Consider the following 7,967-nt stretch of genomic DNA (forward strand, 5'->3'; position numbering starts at 1 on the left):
CGCGGGGAGCGGGCCGCCGAGAGGGACGCGGGCCGGGGCGGGACGGCCGCGGCGCGCCGGAGCCGCGAACCTGTTACCGTGCCCTCGGGGTCGCGGCGCCGCTGGCGTGGGGAGAAGCCCGCCAAGTTGGGGCGTGCTTCCCAGAACGGGAGTGTTTCGCACTCTAAAATGGTCCATGGGAACTTTTTCCTAAACTGAAACTGCCACATAAGAAAACACCCAGCACAGGAATCCACAGGAATGAACGCCTTAGAGCAAACTATAATACAATGCCGGGGAGGTCTAGGGTTTCAGTATAGCTCTTCAATGATTTTTTTTTTTTTAATTGCGTTTGTGTTCATATCGCAGTGTGCGTTAGGATTAAAAAGATTTTGAGATGTGTATTTTATTTAGTATGGAGTGGTCACCGGGTTTTAATTCTTACGTAATTCTGAGTCGAACAGCAGCTGAACCCTAACTCCATAAAATTTCTTCCAACTAAAAAATTGTCATACAGTTGAATGAGGAGCTCCTTAGCTGTTAGTTCCCGCAATTCAAGCAAATGCATGTTTAAGGTGACTGCCTGAATCTTTGCTTATTCCTAGGTATTGAAATTATAGGAGTCCTTAAAGGCTGGTCAGAGGAAGTCCTTCTTGGTTTGCTAGTTCTCAGAACTGGGCCCAGGTCTACATCTTTGAAAACTCACTGTGGACTGCCTTGTTTGGTCTTTTTCAATTAACCACTTAAAATTCTCAAGCCTATTTTATTTGGTTTAACTTTTGGTTAAGCAATTGCTTGCAGGAGTATTTACTTTCTGAATTGGCAGGCTGTACGGAAGATAAAATATTAAATCTCTCAGCTGTCTGTTTAGACTTGACTGTTGAAAGTACTCGCGTGCAAAGAGATGTGGCCACGTTTCACTATAGTTTCTTTAAAATGTTTCTTTCAGGAAAGCCAGCCCTTTAGAAGCTGTTTTGTTGTTTGCGTGAGAGCCAGTGAAGCCTTGCGGTCTGGGAGAGCAGGCCGTGGGCTGCTGGAATGGCACCTGCTTCTTTCTGGGTTCTTCCGGGAGGTAGCCGAGTGGGTGCAGGTGCAGGACAGCATAGATGGTATCATAGGTACCACGCACCTGGTCGTTGCTAACACGTGGCTCTCTGCACTTGGCCTGGCACATGCTCCTCATGTGAGAAGCTTCCAGCCTCAGCTGCTCGCGTGGTCAGCTCCGTGTTCTGTGTGGAAAGTGGCCACCCGGTGGGTTAGGTCACGGTAGCCTGGGGGTCCAGGGCCCAGGCAAGCACGCCAGGGGGTCACGCTTTGGCCCCATGGTCCCCTGGCATCCGTTCCCCGCACACAGCCCTGGAGGCAGCTGATGCTGCCTCTAAGTCACACTGCACTAGCACACACGTCCCTGCTTTGTTCGTGGTCTTTCTCATTCTGCAGTCACACAGACCTCCCGGCTGCTTTCTTCCACGCCTGGGTGACCTTTGCCCTCCTCTCCCGACTTCAGAAAACTGGCCTAGGCCCACGGCCCTTGCAAAGCACCCCACCTAGTGCCAGACAAAGAGCATTGCTGTCGGGGCGGCTGGTCCTCTGCTCACCCCATTCCCTACAGCTGCTGCCCAGCACCTGCACCATTGTACCCCTCTGCCGCTTGGCCGGCCTTCAGCTCTCCTTGTTGAAAGTCGTAATCTTGGTGTGTTGGTGGCCTGACCATCAGCAGTTCCAAAGTCTCCCTTCAGGCTCTTGGGAGACATTTGTTGGTCAGTCTCCTGCAGATTCCATAAATGAATATACGGTTTTTGTGGCTGGCCATACTCTTTCCACCTGAGCAAGATCAAGTATGATTAGTGTTCATTGTGTTGCATTCTTGTACTTCTTGATTTGTTTAGAAAAGTGCACACATATATTAGTTCACGTATATACAGCAGTATGGGATATATACACTTCTGTCCATCAAGTGTGGGTTGTCTTCTTTTCACTCTTTTATTCTCAGAGCTCCCTTTTTGACTTACACAGCTCCTGACAGGAGGCTGAAATTTGTCTCCATTGTTGGGACTTCCAGCGTACACGGAGATGGCTGTCTTACCATTCCTATGTGTAGGCACTGGACTTGAACTCTGGGAATAATGGTCATAAAAACAAAACAACAACAACAAAAACCCAGCCAGTTTCACCTCTTCTGCCTTCTTTGTTTCTCCTACTACCAATTTCTATTGTTTGTTTGTTTGTTTTTCACCTAAGACCAGAATAGTACTCCTTATTATCATGTTCTCGTACTTTTAAAAACTCTTGACTCACCCAAAAGTTCTGGGTGAGTTTCTGGATAAGAACATTCACCTTGGGAATCCACATGCAGGAAGTCAACTTTGGACTAAGAATTGGGCAACCTGTGTGCTTGGCTTGGTGAGTTGTTGAATTGCTTTGTAGACCCTGTGCTTGCTTGGACTGCTTGCCCAATGTATTTGGCTCTTGTTTGATAACCCTCCTACTAAGCAGTATCTAAATTATCTGAGTGGGTTTCACTGATATGCAAACTTCACAAAAGGCTCCACATGAAATAAGTGCAGCCCCTACCAGTGAGCGTGAAACAGTACTTCAGGAAGGCCGCTGTGAGATGCGCAGAAATAGGCCTTGCTTGTAAAGCGAAAAACCTTGAAGTACACAAACTATTCTTTCCAGCGGTCACTCTTGCCGCTGCAGTTTCTGGAGCTGAAACTTACCTCCTATTTGTCTTTATTTATTCTTAGACCTTTCTTTGTAAGGGTGAGCCAGGCTCTTGCTGTATACTTCAGGCTGGCCTTGAACTCATAATAATCCTCCTGCCTCAGCCTCCTGAATGCTGGCATTACAGGCGTGCACCACCAAGATCCCCTCCTGCTGGTCTTTTTAACAGTTACCACAAAAGATTTGCAGTAGGAAAAATATTTCAATTATTTATTTATTTTTAATTTTTTTGGTGCCAAAGACTCAACCCAGGTCTTCCAGCTTGCTAGGCAAGTGTTCTTCCGCTGACCCAAATCTCTAGCCCCTTTCACTATACTTCCTATGTTCTGTTATTGTTATGTAATTCAAATATTAAGTTCTTATAAATACTATTTTATTGAAATAATTTTATCTTTACCTCCCATAGAATATATTATATAATTATCTCTGTGGCCTAGCTCAGATAATTCTAAAATTATGCTCTAGAGTTAATTTTTTATTTACAAAAAATAAAAATAAAAATAATTTAAAAATTCCTGGGAAAAGTGGAGTGACCATAAGCCTGAGACAGATCAAGTAAAATTCCTTTCTGCTGTGAACAGCTGATGTTCAGCTCTTCAAATTCTCACCCACTTTGTTTAATATGCATAGACGAAACAATGAAAGGTTACTCACTTGGGTTTTGACCAGTTCATTATCTTGGCATTTTGAAAATGCTAAATTTCACCCTAATTTACCTGCCAAAATTTAGCCCTCGCAGCTCATTTGTGCACCTCTCTGGGGAGCACTTACAGTGAACGCCCCTAGAAGGGCTCTCCTTGGCAGGCGCTGCTATTCCGTACCCCCGTGCCCCCTGTTTTTGGGCTGCTTGGGTGCCTTGTGACCTTGGACCAAGTGACTTCTACTTTTTTGTATTGTCTTTTCCATCTCTGAATTCATGAACATTCTACCTGTTTTTTGCTAATTGAGGTTATACACATTTTTGAAGGGTTTAAAAGCTTAAATATAGTGTGGATGGTGAGTCCTTTACTTACATTTGACTTAGGAGGGCAGAATTGCTCTTGCATTGATTTCCAGAAAAGTCGGCTCCTAATTGGTCTTGAGCAGGGGAGTACACTGGATCTGTGCAGTGAACTTAATACTTTAGTGGAAACATAGTAAAGTGAAAGCTTTCAGTTACTTAAGGCGAGCTTTGAATATTCCCTATTTTCTTGACTGTTAAACAGTGTTACTTTCCAATTTACTTTTTAAATTTGCAATGCTATTTTAAGGAGGATATATTTAGCCTTATTACTAAACATATAAATATATTTGTGATTACTCATTACTTTTAATTAATACTTGCTATCCTCGGTTTTTATTTCTAAAATAAGCTATCACAGAAGATAAACAGAACTGTTCTTATAGGGAAGCAACTTATACTAAACTTTTTCTTAAATTTAAAGTCCCAGATTACTGAACAGTTCTGTGGTAGGAGATGAATATTGTTTAAAATACACCAGAAAAGTTGGTTTAGGTTCATGATTGCTGTTATTTTCCTTTTATTAAATATCCACAATTGGCAAGACATAATTCTTCTAATGTAGGAGCACTCATGTTATAATTGCTAAAATACGTCTGAAAAGATTTTTTTCTGAACATTATTTCTGCATAAGAACTAATAAACTAAAAGTAGTTGTTAGCATCCAAAAGATTAAGTTCGGGTTTGGAAAAGAAATGTTTGTATTATTATTATTATTATTATTATTATTATTATTTTGGAAAAGAGCACTCTTAAACTTGCCTTTTTTTTTTTTTTTTTTTTTTTTTTTTTTTTCTTTTTTGCGGAACCAGGGATTGAACTCAGGCCCTTGTGCTTGTCAGGGAAGCCTATATTCCACTGAGCCATCTCCCTGGCCCCAAGCACTCTTAAAATGGAAAGGCAGATGGTGATATAACCAAAGCAATTCCTTTGCCAAGAAGGAAAGAAACGCCCCCAGCCTGAGGCAGAGGCTGAGGCGCCCCTGACAGCTCCTTCCCTGGCCTTCCCTCCTGTACCCGGATGTGTCTGTGATGCTCACCAGCTGCCTGCACTGGAGGGCCCTGGCCCCTGCACCCAGCGCCTTGATCCATCCACTTCCCTTCACTTCCTCTCCTTTCTGCCCTCCCCCCCCATCTTCCCACTGTCAGTGTCCTCTCCCTGTTTCCTGTCTTTTATTAGAGAAACCACACAGTATTTAAGCCGTTCCTGCTTTATTTTCCATAGCACAGTGGTCTCCAGGTACATCTATTGTCCTACAAATGACTGAAACTTATCTTGGTGGCTGAGTAGTACTCCATACGTACCACGTGGCCATGTTTCCTTTATCCTTTCTTCTATCTCTTCCCACTTTGGGTAGAACTGTATCTTCTTGTCTGGTAATGATTGTTGAATAGATGAATAAAGATGATGTAGGCTGCTTTTAAGACTTAGCTATTGTCTTAGTTACTGTTTTCTCATTTCTGGGACAAATAACCCGACACTCAAATTAAGGCAGGAAAGGTTTATTTAGCTCACAGTTAGTGGAGGTTTCAGCCCAGGCTTGGCTGCCTCCAAGGAAGAGCAGCACATGGTAGCAGGTAGCAGCTCATCACGGGAACAGCCGAAGCCAGAGGGAGGAACAGCTGAGATCGATACCAAGCCTCTCGCCCCTCCTTACGTGTGTATGGGATCACCCGCCCAGGGCAGGTGTCACACTCACATCCAGAATCCTAGCGTTGGATGAAGAATTAATCACAAACTCTGGAGCCGCCCCAGTGACTGAATGAGGCTTTGGGGGACACCTAGACCCAAACCATAACAGCTATTATGAGTTGTGTGGCTATAAACATGGTCTTTAACTCTTTCAGGAATACCCGGAAGAGACATAGCTGGTAAAGAGTGGTACCAATAGATGAGAACAGTAGTCTTCCTGTGTGCTCCCTACAGGCAAATATACCCCAGATCACAAGATAAATAGCTTCAGGGAAGTCTGGGAGAATGCTAGAAAACAACATTTAACAGCACTAAAACTAAGGTACACTTAGCCACTGAAGATTGAGTAGCACACCATGAAGTACAGCAGCCACCAGCAAGCAGCGAGAAGACAGACAAGCAGTGGGTCCCCAGTCCAGGTCGCACAGTCCCCTTCCAGCTTTGGGCAGAGCTGGGTCTTCTTGTCTGGAAATGATTGCTGAATAGATGACTAAAGATGAGGTAAGGAAGCGAGCTTGCTGGATGGTAGTTGAAAGGTCTGGGTTCTAGTCCCACTTGCCTCTTAGCTTTTCAGTAACTTTGGACTAGTCACTTCTTCAGTTTCTTCTTTTGCAAAATGGGAGTGGGGAGTGCCGTGAGCTGCTCTTTTTGGCTGTCATAATTGTGAAAACTGTGAGGTAGTTCCTTCAAGGCCTTTGTCACCTGTCTCCTGCTTACTCAGAGCCACCTTGCCAGGTGTTGGTGAGATGGAGGTAAGATAAGGGTGTTGGGATATTTAACACCATGAAGCTTGGATGTCTTTTTTGGCCCGTAGTACTGTATCTTTTAAAACCTTCCTGGGGCTCATCAGCATGGTGTTACTTGTGCGCAAAGATGACCTTTACACCGAGCACTCTTTCATGTCTGGACCTCAGGAAGGGAATGACACAATGCATGGTCTTGCTCTCCGGTCATTCGTGGGCTCGTGAAGTGGGTGACAGTGCAGCTCCTCGATTGTGCGCCCCTTGCCGCGGGAGCATGCAGAGAGGGGTGGGATTCTACTTTCCTGCAAGAGCCCCATGCCATTTAAAGAAAGCTCTTGAGACATTGTTAGGTGACATAGTGTATGGCAAAAAGCATGCTCTTAGTGACAGCTTGGCTGTGAATTCTGGCTCTACACTGCATCCTGGTGGCCTTGGAGCCATCTTTGGGCACTGAAGTGCTTGGCTTCTTCCCCTTGAGCGTGAGTGTAACTGACTGCACAGCGGGTTCCGGGTTCTGTGGTTGGGAGAGCACGCATTGAGCATGTGCTTCTCCAGCGTGGAGCCAAGTCCCTTATACTCCCAAGTGTTGTATTTCTAGGGAAGAATCTTAACACGGTATTGTTTTGTATTTAGTTGAGACACTTTTATTTACATTGTATAATTCAATGTTTACAGGAAACTAGTTGTAGAATTTGCTAAATATACTAGTCACATTACCTTTCAACCTTAGAAACAGGATTGCAGAAATAGTAACCATTGTATATACACAGGATAGCTTGGAGAATTGTACTGGTGATTTGTACAGGTCTGTCGAATAGAACAGTTACTGCTTAATTTTTTTTTTCTTTTTAATTTGACCTGTGTTGCATGCTTATATCAGGTCTGAACAACTAACTTGAAGACAACAGTATGCAATATAACAACCATTGTTATATTCCTATCATTTTGTTTAATGAAATTCTATGTCATTTCTAACTTTCTTTTTCTATTTCTTTATTCCCTTAAAAAAAAAAAAAATGGGCTGCTTAAACTGGGCCAGCATTGGTTAATATTGCACAACTTGGAGAATCAATGAGGTGGTTGTTCTAGGCATAGTTTCATGCTTTGCGGTGTTTGTTGCATGCGTATGAATACTGTCAGTGCCTCAGCGACCTGTGTGGAAGGCAAGCAGGAAGCAGGTGTTTGAGAACTGCGCAGGCTCAGTCCCCCGCACCCCTGCACGGAGCTCTGCCACCCCACCCCCAGGGGACAGGCTGCTGCCGCAACCCCTTGCCCCCTTGTTGGTGTCTTGCTTGTGTTAAGGACCATAGCAAAGTACTATGGTGGTAGTAGACACTCCACACCCTGCCATGAGAGACACCATGACAGATACTTTTCCCAGTAACCAAGGCATAAACCATCTAAACCATCTAAATTTACTTAATTCGCTTTTGTAAATTTAAAACCATTGTGTGGTAACGAGTGTCTATGTCTCCAACCCAAATGACACACGAGGCGACTCAGCTGCTCAGTTTCACTGGGTGCACTTACTGTGGACGCGTAGGATCACCTTTTCCCCACAGCCAGGGCCTCCATGGCTGTGACTGTGTCGCACTCCAGCCCTCTGGGGGCCTTGGTGTCCTCTGCTTCGCTGCACTGAGGCACGGGGGCCTTGTGCTCTTCCCTGGGACTCCCTGGTCTTAGGACAGTTTTGTCAGCAGCATGTGTGTGTGCTCTGCACTTCAGAGAATCCGGTATTCCCTTCCATTACCACTTCTCGTGTTTGATTCTGTCTTTTTAAATTAATACATTGTTATTTATTGTCACCAATGCTGAACTTTTTTTTTTTT

The 7,967-nt window shown here is 44.4% G+C and overlaps 1 protein-coding gene across 2 annotated transcripts in view; it reads left to right on the top strand.

Annotated features, from left to right (window-relative positions):
* Tapt1 (transmembrane anterior posterior transformation 1) overlaps positions 1-7,967 on the top strand; it is a 70,090-nt gene that overhangs the window by 9,831 nt on the left and 52,292 nt on the right. The gene's annotated exons all lie outside the window — the stretch shown is intronic.

Source organism: Octodon degus, unplaced genomic scaffold (assembly GCF_000260255.1).
Source record: "Octodon degus isolate 3935 unplaced genomic scaffold, OctDeg1.0 scaffold00006, whole genome shotgun sequence".
Taxonomy (NCBI): Eukaryota; Metazoa; Chordata; class Mammalia; order Rodentia; family Octodontidae; genus Octodon; species Octodon degus.